The 25807-nt window shown below is 41.9% G+C and overlaps 1 protein-coding gene and 1 non-coding gene across 2 annotated transcripts in view; one reads left to right on the top strand and one right to left on the bottom strand.

The window, feature by feature from the left end:
- Positions 1–25807, bottom strand: part of Saxo1 (stabilizer of axonemal microtubules 1) — a 106897-nt gene that overhangs the window by 52051 nt on the left and 29039 nt on the right. The gene's annotated exons all lie outside the window — the stretch shown is intronic.
- LOC115031080 (U6 spliceosomal RNA) lies at positions 10013–10119 on the top strand. The gene has a single exon (XR_003836645.1). It is a non-coding gene; the product is annotated as a U6 spliceosomal RNA (small nuclear RNA).

The following is a 25807-nucleotide window of genomic DNA, read 5'->3' as shown; positions in this document are numbered from 1 at the left end:
TTTCAAGCAGTTTAGCAGACATTCCATTGTATCTATTGACTTATGGATATGCCCAATGGCGGTACCTTCATGACCACCATGTCAGATTTCATATTCTCAATGTCTTTCCCTCTCTAAACATGGGCTCTGTCTCATACTGTAGGCAACAGAGAGAAATGGCTTTCTCCACACACCCCTAGCCCAGTCTGATCATCCATAGCTCTTCTACACAGCAAGTGCCTTTTCTCTGACCAGCCACAAAAAGAAAGAAGAGAAGAGAAGAGAAGAGAAGAGAAGAGAAGAGAAGAGAAGAGAAGAGAAGAGAAGAGGAGTACCTGCCTAACAGCAAGTGGCAAACCCAGGCAGGCAAACAGAAAGTTCCCAATCAATCAACCAACAGCTAACTCCAACAGTGCAGATTTCTATAGTGTTCATGAGCCAATGGTTACTATCATTAACTTAACAGTCCCCATACCCCAGTGCTGTTTGCTTCACTTCTTGAAACCTTCACAGTATCTATTGATGGCCAGATTTCCAAAGCTGCTGTAGCTGCCATCAACAAGTTCTTAGCATCATATTCCTCTCTACCTCCGTAAAGAGTTTCAAAAATTGAGCCAAATCTCCCATAATGTCATTAAACTGAAAGAAAAATAATTTAACAATGAATGGAATGATTTTAGGAAAATAGTCTTATTTCACTAAATTTATTCCTTTGAGTAAAATAAATACTTTTAAAGAAGCATTTGATTCTTAGGGATTAAAGTCACTGTTATAAGACACCCCTTACCATCAACCCCCAAGTTTAATTATTACCACAGCTGAACAGATGGAATGAGATTAGTTCCCTGTGCTATGAAGTCATAATTCAGTATGTCAAAATAGTCTCTGATTTTATTAAAGATTTTTTTTCTTCTGTCTCTCCCAAATATTTTGCCTAAAGGAAATCTTTGTAAGTCACTCCCTCCCAATTGTACCTTCTCAAAATATTACCTCTGAAAATAAATGTTTACCAGGGATTTAAGCTCCACTCATTCATTAGAAGACAGCATTATAAAATATAAAGGCAACATACTTTCTTATCTACAGATATCCTGCTTTATGCTAAGTGACCAATCACCAAAAGAAAGAACCAGGCTGGCCTTTGTTTAACGCCCACACAGGATTTTGGCCTAAGGAAATGAGTGTGTGTGTGTGTGTGTGTGTGTGTGTGTGTATACATGTATATGTATATGTATATGTATATGTATATGTATATGTATATGTATATGTATATGTATATGTATATGTATATGTATATGTATGTTAATTATACATATATATTAGTTTTAGCTAAAATGGGAACTTGACAAACCCCTCAGGTTTCTAAAATAACACAAAGGATTTAAAGAGTATGTCTTACTAGATCCTCCAGATGTTGGCAAAGTCCTAGAGAATAAAGAGGCATTAGGAGAGAAGAGGATGATTGTGGCACTTATGATTTCTGGTAGAATATAAACCTTCTTTCTGAAAAGATTCACAAAAGTAAAATTCTCAGCTATCGATGATGCAGAGAGTTAATCCTCTTCTCTTTACCTCAAATCATTGAAAAGGCAAACACCACCTACTTCTATTAGACCTGCTGAAAACTTCTCAGGAGCTCTTTGCCCTTTGTCCATAAATATAGGTTATACACCAATGAGTTGGTTCACTTTCAAGAACAACATCATAAATAATTGACAGCTACTGAGCACTGCTTGTGTACCTGGCACAGTCCTTCGTCGTTCATCTGTATGAACCTAATCACTACATTAAAATCTGCTTAGACTAGAAGGCTCAAAATCTGAAGCTGGGAGTCTCTATGAAGGACTGTCATAGAACCAGGTCTGCTGTAGGCACACACAAGGACATCCATGATGATATGAACTTGGGATATTTCCACTGAGCCTGTAAGCAACCCCTAGTCAGAGTCCCCCAGATTCTACAGAACCCCATCATTTTGCCCATACTCTGTCCTTGTTTTTTCCCTTACCCACCCTACCCACTTATCTCGTCTGCATGTCCTGGCTACACTATGACTTAACTCTTCCAGGATCTATACCACAAACATTTCCAACACAGACTGTACACCAGGCAATGCCCCCTTAAAAAAAAAAAAAAAAAAAAAAAAAAAAAAAAAAAAACATTGCCAGTAGCCTTGAGTTCTCAAAAATCGCTATCTACTTGCTGGGATCAGAACACAAATATACAATGCCCCATTATAAAGAAATTTATGGAATCAAGAGTCAGGTCTTGGAATATGAATTACTCCCAAAAAAGGATCATGTGTCCCAGTTGGCAGGACTACTTTGGAGGTCCTAGGAATTTTGAGAGATGGGGCCTAGCCAGGTGTGGTGATGCACACATTGAATTCCAGCACCTAGGAGGCAGAGGCAGGTGGATCTCTATGAGTTTGAGGCCAGTTTGAGTTATGAAACAAGCTCCAAGCCAGCCAAGATTGCATAGTAAGACCCTGTTTTCCTTGAACAAAAATAAACAAAAAATAGGTAGGACCTAACTGGAAAAAAAGAAGTAGGTCACTGGGGCCAAATTCTGGGAGAATACATCTTGTCCTGCCCCTGCCCACCCATCCACCAGTCACTCTCTGTTTATGAGATGGATTAAGCCACATGCTTTTAAAAACAAGAGGTTCTGTCTCACCAAAGGCACAGAACAGCTGGACAGAGCCAAAGACCACTGACTGAAACCTCTAGAAACCAAGAATCAAAATGAATCCTTCCTCCCTTAAATTGTTTGCTTGGCTATTTCATCACAGTGACAAGAAGTTACCAACAGAAAACAGGCAAGGAAGTGGAGATGGCTCAGTGGTTAAGAGTGGACTGCTTTTCCAGAGGACTTGGACTCAATTCCCAGCTTCCCACACGGTGGCTCATAACTGTCTGTTACTCTAGTTCTGGGTGGAACCTACACCGTCCTCCAGGATCTCTGAGCACAAAGAGCACACACAGTACACATATACACACACAGGTGAAACACCCAGTGAGATAAAAATTAAATTTGGAGATGGAGCTCTTCCGGTCAGAAAAACACCGGGGCAGCTAGGGCGCAGGGTCGGCTGACACTCGCCAGCTACCCACAACACCCGCCACAGGATCTTAAGACTTCTGGTGAGTGGAACACAGCTTCTGCTCCAATCCAATTGCGCACGGGACCTGAGACTGCATTAGTTAGGGAAGCAGAAACCGGCCTGAGTAGGGCCACAGGCCTCATCCGGCCGGATCAGCACAGGGGTAGCGTGAGCGCAGGGTCGCCTGACACCCGCCAGCTACCCACGACCCCCGCCACAGGATTTTGAGACTGCTGGTGAGTGGAACACAGCTTCTGCTCCAGTCCAATCACGCGGGACCTGAGACTGCTCTGGTTGGGGAGAGAGAAATCCGGCCTACATAGGGCCACAAGCCTCTTCCGGTCAGAAAAGCACCGGGGTAGCTAGGGCGCAGGGTCGGCTGACACTCGCCAGCTACCCACAACACCCGCCACAGGATCTTAAGACTTCTGGTGAGTGGAACACAGCTTCTGCTCCAATCCAATTGCGCACGGGACCAGAGACTGCATTAGTTAGGGAAGCAGACAACCAGCCTGAGTAGGACCACAGGCCTCTTCCGGCTGGACCAGCACCGGGGTACCGCCAGCTAACCACGACCCCCGCCACAGGATTTTGAGACTGCTGGTGAGTGGAACACAGCTTCTGCTCCAATCTTTAAACAGTGACAACGATAACAACTAACCCCAGAGATTACCAGATGTCGAAAGGTAAGTGTAATAATCTTACTAACAGAAACCAAGACCACTCACCATCATCAGAACCCAGCACCCCCACTTCGCCCAGTCCAGGGCACCCCAACACACCGGAAAAGCTAGACACGGATCTAAAAGCATATCTCATGATGATGGTAGAGGACATCAAGAAGGACTTTAATAACTCACTTAAAGAATTACAGGAGAACATGGCTAAAGAGTTACAAGTCCTTAAAGAAAAACAGGATAACACAATCAAACAGGTAGAAGTCCTTAAAGAAAAACAGGATAACACAATCAAACAGGTAGAAGTCCTTAAAGAAAAACAGGAAAACACATCCAAACAGATGATGGAAATGAACAAAACAACACTAGACCTAAAAAGGGAAGTAGACACAATAAAGAAAACCCAAAATGAGGCAACACTGGAGATAGAAACCCTAGGAAAGAAATCTGGAACCATAGATACGAGCATCAGCAACAGAATACAAGAGATGGAAGAGAGAATCTCAGGTGCAGAAGATTCCATAGAGAACATCGGCACAACAATCAAGGAAAATGTAAAATGCAAAAAGATCCTAACTCAAAACATCCAAGAAATACAGGACACAATGAGAAGACCAAACCTACGGATAATAGGAGTGGATGAGAATGAAGATTTTCAACTCAAAGGACCAGCAAACATCTTCAACAAAATTATAGAAGAAAACTTCCCAATTCTAAAGAAAGAGATGCCCATGAACATACAAGAAGCCTACAGAACTCCAAATAGACTGGACCAGAAAAGAAATAACTCCCAACACATAATAATCAGAACAACAAATGCTCTAAATAAAGATAGAATACTAAAAGCAGTAAGAGAAAAAGGCCAAGTAACATATAAAGGCAAGCCTATCAGAATTACACCAGATTTTTCGCCAGAGACTATGAAAGCCAGAAGATCCTGGACGGATGTTATGCAGACACTAAAAGAACACAAATTCCAGCCCAGGCTACTATACCCAGCCAAACTCTCAATTAACATAGATGGAGAAACCAAAATATTCCACGACAAAACCAAATTCACACATTATCTCTCCACGAATCCAGCCCTTCAAAGGATAATAACAGAAAAAAACCAATACAAGGACAGGAACCACGCCCTAGAAACAACAAGAAGGTAATCCCTCAACAAACCTAAAAGAAGACAGCCACAAGAACAGAATGCCAACTTTAACAACAAAAATAACAGGAAACAACAATTACTTTTCCTTAATATCTCTTAATATCAATGGACTCAACTCCCTGATAAAAAGACATAGACTAACAAACTGGCTACACAAACAAGACCCAACATTTTGCTGCTTACAGGAAACTCATCTCAGAGAAAAAGATAGACACTACCTCAGAATGAAAGGCTGGAAAACAATTTTCCAAGCAAATGGTATGAAGAAACAAGCTGGAGTAGCCATTCTAATATCTGATAAGATTGACTTCCATCCCAAAGTCATTAAAAAAGACAGGGAGGGACACTTCATACTCATCAAAGGTAAAATCCTCCAAGAGGAAATATCAATCCTGAATATCTATGCTCCAAATACAAAGGCAGCCACATTCATTAAAGAAACTTTAGTAAAGCTCAAAGCACACATTGCACCTCATACAATAATAGTGGGAGACTTCAACACACCACTTTCACCAATGGACAGATCATGGAAACAGAATCTAAACAGGGACACAGAGAAACTAAGAGAAATTATGAATCAAATGGATCTGGCAGATATCTACAGAACATTCTATCCTAAAACAAAAGGATATACCTTCTTCTCAGCACCTCATGGCACCTTCTCCAAAATTGACCACATAATTGGTCACAAAACAGGCCTCAACAGATACAAAAATATTGAAATTGTCCCATGCATCCTATCAGATCACCATGGACTAAGGCTGATCTTCAATAACAAAATAAATAATAGAAAGCCAACCTTCACGTGGAAACTGAACAACACTCTTCTCAATGATACCTTGGTCAAGGAAGGAATAAAGAAAGAAATTAAGGACTTTTTAGAGTTCAATGAAAATGAAGCCACAACATACCCAAACTTATGGGATGCAATGAAAGCATTTCTAAGAGGAAAACTCATAGCTCTGAGTGCCTCCAAAAGGAAACTAGAGAGAGCACACATTAGCAGCTTGACAACACACCCAAAAGCACTAGAACAAAAGGAAGCAAATTCACCCAAGAGGAGTAGACGGCAGGAAATAATCAAACTCAGGGGCGAAATCAACCAAGTGGAAACAAGAAAAACTATTCAAAGAATCAACCAATCAAGGAGCTGGTTCTTTGAGAAAATCAACAAGATAGATAAACCCTTAGCCAGACTCACTAGAGGGCACAGGGAAAGCATCCTAATTAACAAAATCAGAAATGAAAAAGGAGACATAACAACAGATCCTGAAGACATCCAAAACACCATCAGATCCTTCTACCAAAGGCTATACTCAACAAAACTGGAGAACCTGGATGAAATGGAGAAGTTCCTAGACAGATACCAGGTACCAAAGTTGAATCAAGATCAGGTTAATGATCTAAACAGCCCTATATCCCCCAAAGAAATAGAAGCAGTCATTAATAGTCTCCCAACTAAAAAAAGCCCAGGACCAGATGGGTTTAGTGCAGAGTTCTATCAGACCTTCAAAGAAGATCTAATCCCAGTTCTTCACAAACTATTCCACAAAATAGAAACAGAAGGTACTCTACCCAACTCATTCTATGAAGCCACAATTACTCTGATACCTAAACCACAAAAAGACCCAACAAAGATAGAAAACTTCAGACCAATATCCCTTATGAATATTGATGCAAAAATCCTCAATAAAGTTCTTGCTAACCGAATCCAAGAACACATCAAAACAATCATCCATCCTGACCAAGTAGGTTTCATCCCAGGGATGCAGGGATGGTTCAATATACGGAAATCCATCAACGTAATCCAGTATATAAACAAACTCAAAGACAAAAACCACATGGTCATCTCGTTAGATGCGGAAAAAGCATTTGACAAGATCCAACACCCATTCATGATAAAAGTCTTGGAAAGATCAGGAATTCAAGGCCCATACCTAAACATGATAAAAGCAATCTACAGCAAACCAGTAGCCAACATCAAAGTAAATGGTCAGAAGCTTGAAGCAATCCCTCTAAAATCAGGGACTAGACAAGGCTGTCCACTTTCTCCATACCTATTCAACATTGTACTTGAAGTCCTAGCCAGAGCAATTCGACAACAAAAGGAGATCAAAGGGATACAAAATGGAAAAGATGAAGTCAAAATATCACTTTTTGCAGATGATATGATAGTATATATAAGTGACCCTAAAAATTCCACCAGAGAACTCCTAAGCCTGATAAACAGCTTCGGTGAAGTAGCTGGATATAAAATTAACTCAAACAAATCAATGGCCTTTCTCTACACAAAGAATAAACAGGCTGAGAAAGAAATTAGGGAAACAACACCCTTCTCAATAGTCACAAATAATATAAAATATCTTGGCGTGACTCTAACTAAGGAAGTGAAAGATCTGTATAATAAAAACTTCAAGTCTCTGAAGAAAGAAATTATACAAGATCTCAGAAGATGGAAAGATCTCCCATGCTCATGGATTGGCAGGATCAACATTGTAAAAATGGCTATCTTGCCAAAAGCAATCTACAGATTCAATGCAATCCCCATCAAAATTCCAAATCAATTCTTCAACGAATTAGAAAGTGCAATCTGCAGATTCATCTGGAATAACAAAAAACCTAGGATAGCAAAAACTCTTCTCAAGGATAAAAGAACCTCTGGTGGAATCACCATGCCGGACCTAAAGCTCTACTACAGAGCAATTGTGATAAAAACTGCATGGTACTGGTATAGTGACAGACAAATAGACCAATGGAATAGAATTGAAGACCCAGAAATGAACCCACACACCTACGGTCACTTGATCTTCGACAAGGGAGCTAAAAACATCCAGTGGAAGAAAGACAGCATTTTCAACAAATGGTGCTGGCACAACTGGTTGTTAACATGTAGAAGAATGCGAATCGATCCATTCCTATCTCCTTGTACTAAGGTCAAGTCTAAGTGGATCAAGGAACTTCACATAAAACCAGAGACACTGAAACTTATAGAGGAGAAAGTGGGGAAAAGCCTTGAAGATATGGGCACAGGGGAAAAATTCCTGAATAGAACAGTAATGGCTTGTGCTGTAAGATCGAGAATTGACAAGTGGGACCTCATGAAACTACAAAGCTTCTGCAAGGCTAAAGACACCATCAATAAGACAAAAAAACCACCAACAGATTGGGAAAGGATCTTCACCTATCCTAAATCAGATAAGGGACTAATATCCAATATATATAAAGAACTCAAGAAGGTGGACTCCAGAAAGTCAAATAACCCCATTAAAAAATGGGGCTCAGAATTGAACAAAGAATTCTCACCTGAGGAATACCGAATGGCAGAGAAACACCTGAAAAAATGTTCAACATCCTTAATCATCAGGGAAATGCAAATCAAAACAACCCTGAGATTCCACCTCACACCAGTCAGAATGGCTAAGATCAAAAATTCAGGTGACAGCAGATGCTGGCGAGGATGTGGAGAAAGAGGAACACTCCTCCATTGTTGGTGGGATTGCAAGCTTGTACAACCACTCTGGAAATCAGTCTGGCAGTTCCTCAGAAAATTGGACATAGTACTACCGGAGGATCCAGCAATACCTCTCCTGGGCATATATCCAGAAGATGTCCCAACCGGTAAGAAGGACACATGCTCCACTATGTTCATAGCAGCCCTATTTATAATAGCCAGAAGCTGGAAAGAACCCAGATGTCCCTCAACAGAGGAATGGATACAGAAGTTATGGTACATTTACACAATGGAGTACTACTCAGCTATTAAAAAGAATGAATTTATGAAATTCCTAGCCAAATGGATGGACCTGGAGGGCATCATCTTGAGTGAAGTAACACAATCACAAAAGAACTCACACAATATGTATTCACTGATAAGTGGATATTAGCCCAAAACTTAGGATACCCAAGATATAAGATACAATTTGCTAAACGCATGAAACTCAAGAAGAATGAAGACCAAAGTGTGGACACTGTGCACCTTCTTAGAATTGGGAACAAAACACCCAGGGAAGGAGTTACAGAGACAAAGTTCGTAGCTGTGATGAAAGGATGGACCATTTAGAGACTGCAGTATCCAGGGATCCATCCCATAATCAGCTTCTAAACGCTGACACCATTGCATACACTAGCAAGATTTTTCTGAAAGGACCCAAATATAGCTGTCTCTTGTGAGACGATGCCGGGGCCTAGCAAACACAGGAGTGGATGTTCACAGTCAGCTATTGGATGTATCACAGGGCTCCCAATGGAGAAGCTAGAGAAAGTACCCAAGGAGCTAAAGGGATCTGCAACCCTATTGTTGGAACAACATGATGTACTAACCAGAACCCCGGAGCTCTTGTCTCTAGCTGCATATGTATCGAAAGATGGCCTAGTCGGCCATCAATGGAAAGAGAGGCCCATTGGACTTGCAAACTTTATATGCCCCAATATAGGGGAATGCCAGGGCCAAAAGAATGGGAATGGGTGGGTAGGGAAGTGGGGGGCGCTATGGGGGACTTTTGGGATAGCATTGGAAACGTAATTGAGGAAAATATGTAATAAAAATATTAAAAAAATAAAAAAAAAAAAGAAGTGGGAGTGGGTGGGTAGGGGAGGGCGAGTCGAGGGTCTGGGGTACTTTTGGGATAGCATTTGAAATGTAAATGAAGAAAATACCTAATTAAAAAATATAAATAAAAAAAATTGAATGAAAAAAAAAAAAAAAAGAATGGGAATGGGTGGGTAGGGAAGTGGGGGGCGCTATGGGGGACTTTTGGGATAGCATTGGAAACGTAATTGAGGAAAATATGTAATAAAAATATTAAAAAAATAAAAAAAAAAAAAGAAGTGGGAGTGGGTGGGTAGGGGAGGGCGAGTCGAGGGTCTGGGGTACTTTTGGGATAGCATTTGAAATGTAAATGAAGAAAATACCTAATTAAAAAATATAAATAAAAAAAATTGAATGAAAAAAAAAAAAAAGAATGGGAATGGGTGGGTAGGGAAGTGGGGGGCGCTATGGGGGACTTTTGGGATAGCATTGGAAATGTAATTGAGGAAAATATGTAATAAAAATATTAAAAATCAAAAAAAATTAAATTTGAATTTAAAAAATTAGGGCTCACTTCAGCAGCACATGAACTAAAATTGGAACAATACAGCGAAGATTAGCATGGCCCCTGTGCAAGGGTGACATACAAATTCGTGAAGTGTTCCATATTTTAAAAAATAAATAAATAAATTTAAAAACAGGCAAGAGAAATGTGAGTGAGAAGTAATTGAAATGATTACCCAACAAAATCTATTCTCTAAATGACACTAACCATTATTTGACACTTATTTGATCAACATCATACATGTAGCTGTCATGGTAAGGGCTAGGGGAAAGTCATGGGATGATGACTACTTTTAAGTTTGCATGAAACAGCATACTGTTAGAGAGAACTCAGCCATTCTAAAGCACTGGCCTCTTGCTGTGCATTCTGCATGGTCTTCATAAAGCTACATATTACTGTAACTGTTTTTACTATTGTACTGTAATTGTTGAAAAGGGATACTGTAGAACACCAAGCCAACTGAAACTAAGAAGACACATAGAGGAACAGAAACTATCTTCTCAGGGGCACTTTCTTTGTATTAGTACACACACACACACACACACACACACACACACACACTGTCATCATCATCAATATCACACAAAATGAAGCAGTTAAAAAAGGTCAAGCTGTGCTTTGCTCTTTCAGTCTCTTGTTAATGGCTCCCTCAGATGCCTTGTACAATACATATAAGAAGCCAAGCTACATCACCTGCCAACTGTCTCTAGATCAGAGTTCTATTCAGCCCATATGACAGATTAACACACCTGTTCATAGACTCTACTGTGAACTTTCAAAACTATTTGATTTTGAAAAAAAAAAAAAAAGAGAGAGAGACTCCAAATACAATGAATATTTTGGGCTAACCTATAGTATATATCTTTACATTTTATAATCTATATATAACATTCCATAGATTGAATAATGGAAACTAATTGTACAAGTTTGTTCACTCATTCATTCATTCCTTCATACAACATCCAAGATGTTCCTATTATAGGCCATGTACTGTGTTGGGTGCTACAACCGGAAAAAAATGTTAATAACCACTCCTGTAGGGAGTAGAGACAGCTCAGTTGGTAAAGTGCTTACTATTTAAAACTAGTATGGTAATGGACAACTGTAATCCCAGCACTCAGAAGATGGGGTGAAGAGGATCAGCTGTTTAAGGTTATATTCAGCTACACAGAAAATTCAAAGCCAGCCTAGATTGTGTGAGACCTTGTCTCAAAAAAATAAAATAAAGTAAAATTATTTATCACTACTTCCCATCTCCCCTTCTTGACCCTGGTATCCAATATTCAAAAGATCTTAGCAGTAGTGTACCTCAATTGTCAATAGAGTAAGCAGTTTTTGGTTGAAGGTACACTGTTGGAAGACAGAAAAGGCATGTCAGGCCTGTCTACATCAAACTAATAAGTAAATATATGAAAAATGAAAAAAATTTGTATTTCTCACTCTAATAAGGTATTTCTACACATACTCTGATAAAGAAGTAGTAACAAAAATAATTATTTTCCATATAACTAATATATGTGCAGGTATATTTATGAATATGGCATAGTTTGGAATGAAAGTAAACTCCAAAAATCTCATGTGTTGCAGTCATGGTGCCAGCTGGTAGATCTAATTACTGACAGTTCAATTCATTTAATCATAATTTGACAGTATTATTGGGAGGTGGTAGAAAATAGGATGTAGGATGACTTTGAAAGTTAGACTTGTCTCCAGACGCTTCCCCCAACCCTCTCTTTCTCTATGATGTGTGTGTGTGTGTGTGTGTGTGTGTGTGTGTGTGCCCCATATGCCATGAGGTAATCAGTCATCTCTGCCATCTTTCCACCATCATAAAGTTCTGCCTTGCCTCATGCCCAAAGCAATGGAGCCAGTCACCCATCATCTCAAACAAAAAAGAAACTCTTTCTGGTCTGGGCTAGTGCCCTGAGCAGACCTTGAGCACAGCCAGTCCCACAACACCCAGAGGAAGCTCCACTCCCAGGTGTTCTAACGATCCCAGGATCCCAGGATCCCAGGATCACAGGATCACAGGATCATAGGATCACAGGAGCTTGGTCACACCAGGATCTCGGGATCACAGAGAGGCAGCTTGACTCCCAGGAGCTCTGACACACACAGGATCTCAGGATCACAGGATCACAGAATCACAGGATCCCTGAGACAGCTGAACTCTGAAGAGTTCTGACACAACCAGACTCACAGGAAGAACAGGCTCTAGTCAGATAAAGCAAGGGCAAGTAGCACTAGAGATAATCAGATGGCAAGAGGCAAGCATAAGAACATAAGCAACAGAAACCAAGGATACTTGTCATCATCAGAACCAAACTCTCCCACCATAGCAAGTCCTGGATATACTATCACACTGGAAAAGCAAAATTCAGATCTAAAATCACTTCTCACGATAATGATAGAGAACTTTAAGAAGAATATAACTCCCTTAAAGAAATATAGAACACAAGTAAACAGCTAGAAGCCCTTAAATGAGGAAACAAAAATCCCTTAAAGAATTACAGGAAAACACAATCAAACGGGTGAAGGAAATGAACAAAGCCATCTGTCTTAGCCAGGGTTTCTATTCCTGCACAAACATCATGACCAAGAAACAAGTTGTGGAGAAAAGGGTTTATTCAGCTGACACTTCCATACTGCTGTTCATCACCAAAGGAAGTCAGGACTGGAACTCAAGCAGGTCAAGAAGCAGGAGCTGATGCAGAGGCCATGGAGGGATGTTACTTACTGGCTTGCTTCCCCTGGCTTGCTCAGCCTGCTCTCTTATAGAACCTAAGACTACCAGCCCAGAGATGGCACCACCCACAAGGGGACCTCCCACCTTGATCCCTAATTGAGAAAATGCCTTACAGCTGGATCTCATGGAGGCATTTCCCCAACTGAAGCTCCTTTCTCTGTGATAACCCCAGCCTGTGTCAAGTTGACACACAAAACAAGCCAGTACACCATCCAAGATCTAAAAATGGAAATAGAAACAATAAATAAATCACAAAGGAAGGCAACCCTGGAGGTAGAAAACCTAGGAAAGAGATCAGGAGTCATACATGCAAGCATCACCAACAGAATATAGGAGATAAAAGAGAGAATCTTGGCGGCAGAAGACACTATAGAAAACATTGACACAACAGTCAAAGAAAAGGCAAAAGGCAAGAAGCTCCTAACCCAAAACATTCAGGAAATACAGGACACAATGAGAAGGCCAAACCTAAGGATAATAGGTATAGAAGAGAGTGAAGATTCCCAACTTAAAGGGCCAGTAAATATCTTCAACAAAACTATAGAAGAAAACTTCCTTAACCTAAAGAAAGAAATGCCTATGAACATATAAGAAGCCTACAGAACTCCAAATAGACTGAACCAGAAAAGAAATTCCTCCTGTCACATAATAATCAAAACACCAAATGCACTAAACAAAGAATATTAAAAGCAGTAAGGGGAAAAGGTCAAGTAACTTATAAAGGCAGACCCATCAGAATTACACCAGACTTCTCAACAGAGACTATGAAAGCTAGAAGATCCTGGACAGATGTCATACAGACCCTAGAAGAACACAAATGACAGCCCAGACTACTATACCCAGCAAACCTATCAATTACCATAGACAGAGAAAACAAGATATTCCAGGACAAAACCAAATGTACACGATATCTTTCCAGAAATCCAGCCCTATAAAGGATAATAGATGGAAAACACCAGCACAAGGAGGGAAACTACACCCTAGAAAAAAGCAAGAAAGTAATCTTTCAACAAACCCAAAGAAGATAGCCACACAAACATAATTCCACCTCTATCAACAAAATCAACAGGAAGTAACAATTACTTTTCCTTAATATCTCTTAACATCAATGGACTCAATTTCCCAATAAAAAGACATAGACTAACAGACTAGATATGTAAACAGGACCCAACATTTGCTGCATACAGGAAATGCACCTCAGTGACAAAGACAGATACCACCTCAGAGTAAAAGGTTGGAAAACAATTCTCCAAGCAAATGGTCCCAAGAAACAAGCTGGAGTTATCGAATAAAATCAACTTTCAACTGAAAGTTATCAAAAAAGATAGGGAAGGACACGTCATATTGGTCAAAGGAAAAATCTACCAAGATGAACTCTCAATTCTGAACATCTACGCTCCAAATGCAAGGACATCCACATTCATAAAAGAAACTTTAGTAAAGCTTAAAGCACACATTGCACCTCACACAATAATAGTGGGAGACTTCAACACCCCATTCTCATCAATGGACAGATCATGGAAACAGAAACTAAACAGAGACACAGTGAAACTAACAGAAGTTATGAACCAAATTGATCTAACAGAACATTTCACCCTAAAGCAAAAGAATATGCCTTCTTTTCAGCACCTCATGGTACTTTCTCCAAAACTGACTGTGCTTGAAATTATCATTTTCTTAATGTTTAACTTCAAAGAGTTTTTGCTATTTTGAAATTTTTTAAATATACTTACTGATGTAGAAACACTCATAATCTTTTTTAAGTCAACTGATTGTTAGACAACGTACACATATATATAATGCATTTTAAATACTATGTCAGTTGGTATCATATAAGGGCTTTTGAATATGTTCCTTAGTGACTCATTTTTAATATTTTATGCTCTTTTACTATGCTTAATTCCCAAAGAATATTTTGTATGTTTTGAAACAATTTAGTATTCAATATTAGATATAGGATCCTCAGTTATGGATAGTATTAGATATTCATTAATGACTTTTTAGGGTATGAAAACATATGATTATAAAAGTTGAACAAAATTTTTATGTATTTGATTCTCAAAATAATATTATTAATATGTTTGATATATAAAGTGCATTTAAATAATAAAAATGTTTAAGGAAAACAAACAAACAAAAAAACACACTCCTAATCAGTTTGACATTTGGAGGTTAAAATATAGAGAAGTAATGAACCTGACAAGCAAACATTGGTTTGGTTTCTAAATATCACCCTTCTCTTATAGGAATCAAAGATAATAGAAGAGTCGTAAATCTTAGGATTAAGGCAGTGAACATGCGAGATGAACCTTGGGATAACTTATGTCAGAAAGTCAAAAACCGCACAATGAATGATGAACATGTGTCAGAAGAACATGGGAGGAGCATGGGACAGAGAAAAGGGTTAACATTAAAGTGCATAATGATGGCAACAAGACAAAACAAAACTGTCCCAAGTGTCCACACAGAAATAAATACACACATCCTTAAATGAGAGGAAAGGGGCTTTCTTACAACAAAATGCCAACCAGTAAGTGTAAAAGAAATGACAGGAATAGATTGCCACTGATGTTAGATTCATGTGACCATGGATAAGTACTTAAGCTAACGGTAAAAAATGTTAATAGAATAGTAAAGAAGTCTCCACAGTAATCAAATATGAGGGGGAAATGGGGCTCTTACTGGGGAGAAATCTGGCAGACTCCAATCCTGGATGATCAAGGTTAGCCTCTCCAGGGGTAAGTGAGTCACCATCACGCACCTCTTGACTTGATGCCTAAGAACTCAGCAGCATCTCCCGTTTCCTCTCCAGAAGGAATGGCTAAGTCTGAGTCTGATGACAAGGAAAGATTGGATGGACCTTGTAGAAGATTACCCTGCAGAAAGGTCTGACAATCCATGACAAAAGATGAGAGAGATAGTCTAGTTAAAGATGCTGACAAGATATAATAGCTAATGCAACCCATGCCAAGATAGATGCATCTTAGCCCAGAATAGGAAAAAAAAATGGTGAATTAGAACCATGCCATTAGAACAAAATCTGTGGAATCTGTGATGAGCACTGTGTATCTGTACTGATGCCTACTAGACAGGGTTAGTGGTGACAATGTAGGAGAGAAGGTCTTGTTTGAAAAGTATTAAAAAATAAGTCACCATGTCTTAAAAGTTTAAGAAATAGGTCCCCCTGGCCCTGGGGTCATGAGAGTGGGAGAGTTGGCCCTGCCCCTTACCAGCGGCAGCACTTGAGAGAGTGGGCCCTGGATCTCACCTGAGCAGTACAATAGAGCTGGCCCTGAATATGGGGGTTGATGGTGAACTGTCTGAGGGCATAAGTGTGGGAGAGCCAGCCTCAACTCTTGTCTGCTAGGCAGTGGCACTGGGAAAGATGCCCTCCTCCCCTCCTTCATCCCTTGACATCTATAGAGAGAGCTGGCCCTGGGACATGAGAGTGGGAGAATTGGCCATGTCCCTAGCCAGCTGCAGCACTCGGGAGAGCAGGGCAGGAGAGCAGAAGAGCAGGTGGGCTGACCAGCTCACACACCTTTCAGGTCCAGATTCAGGACTTCGAGTTGGCCCACCCCCAACATCTACCCCATCAATGAACTGCTGGAGTAAATTAAAGGTACAATATTACAATCCAAAAACTACAGGATCTTCATGACACAGGGCAACAACAGAATATCCATGTAGACTTGTGGTTGAGGGGTGTGACTGAAGGTTTCAATGGCAGTTTTCAAATCAGGTGTCAGAGGATGAGGCAGTATTGGAGAGGCATGAGGCATGGGACATTTTGGAGAAGCCGGGCAGATGCATTCACATTAGTGTGACAGACAGCATGGGTAAGAGCAAGCAGTACAGGGCTGATGAATGGTTCTGGACAGAGAAACACAATCCAGACCAAGAAGAATCTACTGAGCCAGGCTTGGAAGTTTAGTGACATCCTCTGCCTAGAATGATGGGGAACACCTGCTATGACTCTCTCAGTAACCACAGATTTCATTGCACCCCAGACAGCCACCACCACTCACCTGGAACAGGCACATGAAATGGAATCCATTCGCCTCCTGACTAAAGTGATTGGGGGTTTTAGAGGGCTTGTGATGAGTAGCTGAGGTGATTTCCCCTTTAACACAGCGAACTTTAGTCTACTTGCAGTTGATCAAGGAATGAACTGCTTTTCTGAGTTTGAAGGGCAGCTAAGTTCTGAGTATAAGTAAAAGGTGGAATGGAGTTTACCACTTCCCAAGACTCCGTTTCCCTGAATGAAAACGGAGAGCTGACAATAGCAATATTTGCTAAAATAGTAAGGCTAACTCTGAAGTCAGAGTAGCAGGAAAATCTGGGAGAGATCTTGAGACAAGCATAGAGAAGTCATAGCTAAAACCTTCTGCGTGCAGGGCCATGAAGGTAGCAATTCACATCACAGCCAGAAACTCGGTTATAGGATTGAGAAAAGCGAAAACACATTGTAAGCAGAGGCCTGGGGAGCATGCGGCATCCTGCTTTAAGACGCTGGCTGTTTTTGAAATAAAACTTTAAAATGTGCTGTAAAGGCAACTATTCCACTGGGGAAAGAGTAGCCTAAAGTGTCTTTGATTGTAACTATAGGAAAGACTTTCATCTGTGCTCTTTACGAGGTTAATTGTAACCCTCTCCCGGCACAGAGAGGCTTTTCTCGGGAACCTTGTGGTTGAAATCTTACACTGTATGATAAACCTTCTTTCTTCAGCAGGAGCATTCCCAAAGAGTGGACCAGTAGCAAAGGAGCGAAAGCAGGTAAGAAGAAATGCCTTTTGCTGGTGTGCATTTGCCATGCACGCACATAGCCCTCAACCAAGGCCAGCCAAGTCTTCACCAAGCCCCAAACCAAGGCAGTGAGGACTTAGCACAAGGCTTGGCATGGGGGAGGGAAGCCATCGGTAGCTCATGGCTGTTCTAGCGTCTTAGCTTTTGTCTTCTGTATTACGACTGTTAGATCTACTCCTATGCCACCACCATCAGAGATGCAGCAAGGGCGAGGACCATTTTGAAGCTCTGTACACACATAAGATGTCTCCAGCTGCGTGATTCCCACACTAACCTCCCACAGCGCGCACGGAGTAAAGAGGACCCATCTATCTGCCTTCTCACCGCAGAAGTCCAGGTATCTGCACATTTTGCCAAAAGAGTGGCCTGCTGGGTGCAGTGTTCCTGCCTGCCTGAGCTCAGGCTCTGCTTGCAGGATCAGTGTCATCCTCTTCTGTCTTACAAACCATCCCACAGGTTACTAAGGGCCATTGTGCAGGGTGAATGTTGGAACTCCAATTGCTTTCATCTGCAGCCGCATGCACAAATTCCCCACTTTTCTCATTGAACCCCGAGTCACGGCTAAGAAGACTGGTGCACATGATTGTATTCTCAGCCTGCCCGCCATGGGCCTGGTACTGTACTAGATGCTCACAGCCACCATCTATAGCCCACGCAACGGCTTAGGCAGATATCATTTGCAGAGGGAGAGCCAAATCCTGTGAGAGAGGTAAAGTAATCTATGTAAGAGTCAGGAGTTGATGCCATATTGGGCCTATACCAAACCATTTCTTCGTGCCTGCCTTTTCTTGTGCCCACTTCCTCACAGAACTGAAAACCCTTGTTCCTAAGAAGCTCTGAGTTGGAAAATAGCAAAGACTTCTGGGACTGAGCACCTCAGATGGCTGCAAAGAAACACCATTATACAGTGCTCTGCCACACTAGACATCCCAGTTTTGCTTTGCATTCTTCACAAATAGAGAAAACAATTAAGAATTTTATTTCTTTAAGCCTGCTCTAGATAGCTCATCAAAAGGTACTTTTGGTCCCCAGAGATAGGACTCAGCAGGTAAAAGGGCTTGCCATGCAAGCCTAATGGCTGCAGTTTAGTCCCTGGAATCCATGCAAAGGTAAAAGGAAAGAACTGAGTCTGCAAAATTATCTTCTAACCACCATATGTTCCCCAGAGAAAAGGTATGCACACATACATTATACATACGTGTGTGTGTGTGTGTGTGTAAATTTTGTGTATATATACATATACCAATTATTTAAAGGTACTTTGGGGAGATTGTATTATTTTCAACATTGGTTACTTTGTGTACCCATGCATGTATGTGGATATAAACATGCAATGACATGTGTGTGGTGGTCAGAGAACTAGTGGAAACTAGCTCTCTCTCTCTGTTAGGTGGGTCCCAGGATTGAACTTGGGGACAATCACCTTTTGTGCCCAAGCCACCTTACTGACCCAAAAGTGTTTTTGAATGGCAACCACTCAATTGTATTCAACAAGAATAGTTTCGAAACACTAGGCTAGCCATCAGGGAGAGAACAAGGCAGGAAACTCTTGCCCTCATGGGTCTCTCATTTGTGGACCCGGTTACTAGAGGAGTTGTTTAGTACACTAGTAAAGTGAGAGGAAGAAAATTAGGCACAGTGTGGTTTGTTAGAGAAATAAGTCACGTGATAAGTTCAGACCTCACAGGGAATAGTCTGGGATGAGTGGGTATCTGCATGAGCAAGAATGGACAAAGATGATGGGGGCAACCTGGGCAAAGCTTTGAGGAGAGAAAGGCTCAGTCCCTCATCTCGTCCATCACCCCACTCCACCCCTACCCGCACCCCCACCCCTTCCCAGAACTATGTGATGATTCATAGCCATTTTCTGCCAGATTGGGGAAAGGGGTCCCCTAAGCGCTGGGGTTGGTCCAAGGCTCTGGGTTGGACTGAGACCTACTGATTCTTGGCTTCACTAAGGGCAACAGAAAGCAAATGAAGGTTGTAGCCTGAGGAGCTCTGTTCTCTAGAATGAGTAACTTGGACAAGAGGGCCAAGGGTCCAGAGGCCGGGACTCAGGTTATAGCTGTCTGTTGGGAGGTAACTCAGGGGGGTGTGGGAGGGAGAATCCCCCGACAGACAAAGGAAATTATTTTGACCTGACGTAGAAAGAAAATGTGTCTGACAACAAAGGAAAAGACTCCAAGGTTTTGAACATTCTGATTTGTTCAACTGTTGATGCTTTAGAGTCAACAAATTCAAATGATTAAAAACCTTAAGTTGGGGTTGGAGAGATGGCTCAGTGGGTAAAGTGCTCTCGGTGCGGGTGCAAGGACCCGAGTTTGGATTCCCAGAATCTGTGTAAAAAAAGAGAAAGTAAAGAAAAAATCCAGGTGTACCAGTACATACCTGAAACCCTAGCACTGAATTAGGCAGGCAAGAGAATGACCAGAGTTCCCTGGCCACTCCAGCTAAAAGATGAGCTCACTGGCCAAAACTGAAAACCTTCCTTCAAAAAAATACGATGAAAAGTGGTGAGACCTGAAGTCCACTTCTGACCTCCAAGCACAGACATGAACATGTATATGCATGCAGTAAACAAATACATGGCATGTTTTCAATTGTTTAAAGAAAGAAACCACGAGGCAGAGGTAGATGGGTCTCTCAGGTTGGGGGTAATCCTGGGTTACATAGCAAGTTCCAGGGCAGCCAGAGCTACACAGATAGACCCTGTTGAGGGGGGCAGGAGACAAGGAGGTATGGGGGGCTTTGGAATCTGTAGTATGAATGGAAGCTATGGAGCTTCGAGAAATGCAAGAGCCAAGTTTTAGCAGCCCATTAATTCTCCACAGAAGCTTCTGTGGGACTCGTGAAACTCAGCTCACATAGGAGGCCTGTACCCCCTCACATAGGATTGCACCCGAAACACTACCCCACAGCTCTGCACAGCGGCAAGGGCTGGGAGGAATATGAGCACTGGAGCTCAGTAGTCCCCATCCTGGCTGGGTCATACCTGCACTGCTGTGCCTGTCTTCTGGAATCTTCCACACACTCTCTCTCTAGGTTACCAGTCACCCACTCTGTAAACCCCCTAATTTTTTATACTAAGTAGCAGTATCACATTTGCTTTGTAGCAAAAGTTGTTTCATTTTTTTTCCAAAAGTAAAAAGCATTTATTTATTTAAAGTCTATAAAATATAAAATTATTATTTAAAGCATATAAAATACAAAAAGAAATCAAGAAACAAAGGAACATTCATTTGGGGTCCTACCATCTCAAGTTCCAGGACCGCTGTGCTGTGGTATGGGACCTGCTATTCTTCCCACTGACATTTTTAACATAGCTGAGAGATTTTCACCTTTAAGATACAGGCTTCTTGGTAGCACATTACCTGTGAGCTGCAGAATAAATGGACTTGTGAAATTCTGATCTGACCCAACACCTGACAGCGAAGCAGGTGCAACCTGTTAAAAGGCAACTTCAAAGTCTTCCCTGAGACCCTCTAGAAATGGCTGTGATGGCATCTACATGAAATCACTTTAGCAGAAGGCGTCTGCTCCCTGCTGCCTGATTCTTTGTGATGTGATAATTAAATAACTTGCTGATGGAAAGAGAGAAGGAAGGCAGGAGGGGACAGAAATACCCACCCATCCCCTTCTCATAACAACCATCTCTTAGGGTGATTGCCTACATGCATTTTCCATTTTCTGGAAATGTAGGCAAATTGAAGACAAGCAACTCTAAAGTCATAGAGTGGCTGTCAGCACAGCCCACCCCCCAGTGACTTTCCAAAAGGATCCCTGGGTAGGTCTGGGGAAGAAGACAGAGGAAGTTCCTCCTGTGGAGTCTGGTACCTCCAAATGGAGTGGTTATAGGAACCCACATGTCACTAATATTCTATCAAAAGATAAGACCCGCTCTCACTCTGTATCCACAGACTCCTCAGCTGTGTGGTCAGAATGTTGTGCAGAGACGTAAGTATGACCCTGAAAGCCTGCCGTGTGTCAGGAGTGCTACAATGCACTCTCACTCTGTCATCCTCCTGCCCCTCACAAGGATGATGGGGACCTTTCCCATGAGTGATAAAGAAAACAAGTGGGTAAGTGCCAGTGCCCGTGCCAGATGCCTGAATGCTCAGATGCTTAGCCAGCTCTGTTCAACTCTAAAACCTTTTCCCCTATATTGCTACTCTCAGAGCTTGGAGACATGTGACTCTTAAAAGCTGAGTGGACTGAGCCCTGTCACTGGGGATGAAGAAAATCTCATAGTAGCATAGCCTGCTGGCCCTGTGTAACGTTCACAACCCACAGCAGCCCTGTACCCTCACAGGCAGGCTCCGTCCCAGACACTGCAATTCCGTGAGTCTTCACCAGGGCAGTCTGAAGTGTATTAATTCATAGAGCTTCTCCGTTCAGCTCAGCTGAAACCAGCCACAAGCCAAGCAGGATACAGTTGTTTCCCAAACTGGAGATCATTCAGACCGACTGGCCAATTGTTTAAAGCACCAGGAGGGAAAAAAAATCACAATAAAGCATCCTGATGGATTTAGATGTCATGCTTCATGGTGTTCCACAGCAATCTGTATCGGGCAACAAGTCTCCAAGGCTAGGTGTGGTGGCACACAACATTAATCACAACACTGAGGGGACAGAGGGCTAAGTAGCTATGAGTTCCAAACCAACCAAGGCTACATAAGAAAGTTTTTCTGTCTCAGAAAAGTAAAAGAAAAAAAAAAAAAAACCCACAGCTCCTTCTCCTCCTGAGAGAGGAGGTACCAGGGCAGGTTCTATCACCCCTGGAAGGCATACAGTATCCTGAGGAAACTTTGTATGATAATGTCACTGAAAGATTCCCCATAGTTTAAATAGTCTTAGAGTTGGTCCTCAGATGACAGACCCATTTGAGGAGGCTTAGGAGGAAGGACCTCCCTGGAGGAAGTGTGTCACTGGAGACAGGCTTTGAATTTTCAAAAGCCAGAGTTCCCATGAATGCTCTTTGCCTCCTGTTGGCAGTTTGAGATGTGCACTTTCGGCTGCTGCTCCAGCTGCCTGCCACCTCTACCCGCCCTGCTTTCATGGACTCTAACCCTCTAGAGCAGTGCTTCTCAGCCTTCCTAGTGCTGTGACCCTTAGTACAGTTCCTCATGTTGTGGTGACCCAACCTTAACATTATTTTTGTTGCTACTTCAGAACTGTAGTTTTGCTACTATTATTAATTGTAATATAATTATAATGGTATACAGGATATCTGATATGCAACCCCCAAAGGGGTCTCGACCCACAGTTTGAGAACCACTGCTCTAGAATCATAAGTCCCAAACAGACTCTTTCCTCTCTAAGTTGCCTTGATCACGGTGTTCTATGAGAGCAATGGCAACGTAGCTAATGCACTTTGGAAAAAGTACTTTAAAATAAAGCACACGGTGGACCAGGAGAAGGCACACCTGTCACTGACTCCCAAGCATTGCCCCAGAGCACCTTTCTATGATTTCATATGTTAGATCCATGTAGACGTGACAGATACAGAGATGAAAAGGCCATGAGCCGAACACTCACTGAGCTCTGTGAACATCATAAAAGACAAGCCAGTCTCCTGTATCGACTCGCTGATCAGATACATCTGCTTTCACATAGGACTGTGTTCGATGGCTTGCTAAGAAGCTCGTTGTCAATCTTTCCTCAATTCAAACTCTTGAGATCGTTTACCAGAGCTACAAATTGAAAGCTATAGTCCTTGAGTTGCTCGCAGTCCAATCAGGAGACACAAGTACTTATACTAGAAGGTTCCTACTCAATTGCACTGCTGTGCTTACATAATTACGATCGCACTGTATGTGCCGAGGCACGTACAATGGTGAGTACCTGAACCAGGAGAGGGAGTGGGGAGGAAGCCTCAGAGATGCTGCAGCATTTGGCCTAAGCAGAGTTTAGCCAAATGGACCATTAATTATGCCAGGCAAAATAATCAAGGAATAAAGAAATCGAAGCATGAGACAGATCCCTTCAAAATTGTCTTATATTCCAAGAGCATGAAGTGAAAGAAGATAAGGATGAAGAAGATAGAAGGCAGAGGCCAAATCTCAAAGGACAGGGCTTTGGTGGAACAGGCAAAGAAGTTTTCATCTTTAACTCTTAAAAAAGCCAGTCATTGTTAAAGAGATTCCCTGGGGCAGAGCGATGTGAGTCAATAAAACTAGAACATGAAGTCTGGTTAGAAAGCTATTGGCTAAGTACAATAAGAGGGGGAATACTGAGCCAGGGGAGGGGCTTGAGAGTAGGAAGACAGGACTGAGCAGGAGTTCTATTAGGAAGGCCAGCTGCCAGGCTTACACTGAGTTTCTCCTCAATGTCCAGTGCTACTCACAAGCCCATGCAAGCCTCCTTGGGCTGACCATGCCAAACAGGATGTTGGTAGTTAATTACAATCGGGGCAATTGTAGCTGATGGTCCGTGAGGTAGATCTCATGGTCAGCCATGGGCTTGGGTGGCAAGCTCTCCTGGCCCGGTACCCACAGAGGCCCAGACGGTAGTTCAGAATGGAGCAGAGTGGCCTGTCTCTCAGAGCAGGGAGGTGAGAGAGCTAAGCCACCACTGAAGCCCCAGGCCTTGCTGTTCCAGCAGCCACATTCCAGAGCCTAATGAGAACAAGCTGCAACCATTCCAATACATCCCTTAAGCAAACACAACTTCTCTAAAAGCACATAGACTACGCGGCAGCAACTCTATCGTGCACGACGCATGTCGAGGGAAAAGTATGAGAAAATCGGGCAGGTACATCTAACGTGTCAATAAATTAAAGCAAGTTTATTTGCACAAAACCAAATGGTCGGACTGGCCTGTGCTTTCCTAGCAAGGAGTAAGAATTACTCCCTAGAGAGACTACTCAAAGTGCAATCAGGCCAGTCCTGGAGGGTTTGGGAGCAGAAGTATCCTTTCTTCACACACGATTGCTCCTTCATTCTCTAGCGTAGGTCCTTAGCTTGGAGGCATCGTAAGAGGTTTTCTATGTTTCTGTGTCCTTCTGTGATAATATGATGACAAAACAGACTCTTTTTTAGGAACACCTATTGCTTTCCAGTTCAGACAAAATGTCCCTCACAATGTATCCCTCCATGTGTTCCTAGAACAGTAACAGTGTTATAGCTGAGGTCATCTATTCGATGACAGCAAACATTTTTCCCAATAATGGCATTAATTTTTAGCCCATGGCAAAAATATATCAGTCTTGAGGACATTGTATTGAGGTCCTTCTTAAGTAAAGGCTTTTGAATCAGAAGAACTACTTGTAGCCCACTGAACCCATGTTTTCCAGACTTTCCAAGTGGTCCTCACAGGACACCCCAGCAAAGGGAAGCAGACACCATTTTCGAAACAAACTAGACCGAGGGCGGCCAAAGCTCATCTCTGAAGCCAACACAGGTGCTTCACTCTGAAAAAGTTCACATTTTCTGGGAGTGAGATTCAGTGCTGGGCCACTTACCTAATGCCAGTAAGGTCCTGGGTTCAACTCCCAGCAATGCAGGACAAACAATACTTTCTTTCCCCTGCAACCTAACAACTGAAATCAAATCCTAAATAAATAAATAAATAAATAAATAAATAAATAAATAAATAGAAAGAAAGATAGATTCCACAGTGTTTGTAGAGAGTGGGAGAGTGTAAAAGTTTTTACCTCGGATCATAATGTAAGATCAGAAAGATTCGATAGCAGATGAAAAGGGGGTCACGTTGTCGCATCACTTGGGCAGATTGTACATTGCAGAAGTATGACGTGTCTAAGATGGCCCTGTTCACTTCAAGGACACCATCAATTGGTTATTTCTTTTGACACTTCCAGGGGACAGCAGTCAAGGAAAGTGTTCTAAAAGAATCAGCACAATTTTGTGATGGGGTAAAAGAAGAGTGACTGCTTCTAGTTGCAAGGGGGTTTTATGTGCAACACCAAGGCCCTAATGGAGAAATTACGATTACTGGCTAAAGCAAAATTCAGGTGCTTTTTTTAGTATGAATAGTCCTAACTTTAACCCTAACCCTGACTTTTGAATCAAATTCTTAACCCACTGACATTGTACATAAGCATCCCTAACCTTTATTGAACAAACAAAAAAGCCACCAAGCAGTTACCAGGCGTGGCGATTAACTGGGATGTTACTAGAAGCTGTGCGGTGCCTTTGTGGCTGCAGATGGCAAGCTCTCAGCAGGTAAGGATACAGCAGACTTCAGACTGCGTGCTTCAGCTCAGCAATAACCACATTTTCTCCCCTG

This window comes from Mus caroli, unplaced genomic scaffold (genome assembly GCF_978045245.1).
Source record: "Mus caroli unplaced genomic scaffold, Mus_caroli_1 scaffold_6, whole genome shotgun sequence".
In the NCBI taxonomy this organism is placed as follows: domain Eukaryota; kingdom Metazoa; phylum Chordata; class Mammalia; order Rodentia; family Muridae; genus Mus; species Mus caroli.
Note: the sequence above shows the minus strand (reverse complement) of the source record. Positions and strands in the feature narration are given on the sequence as shown.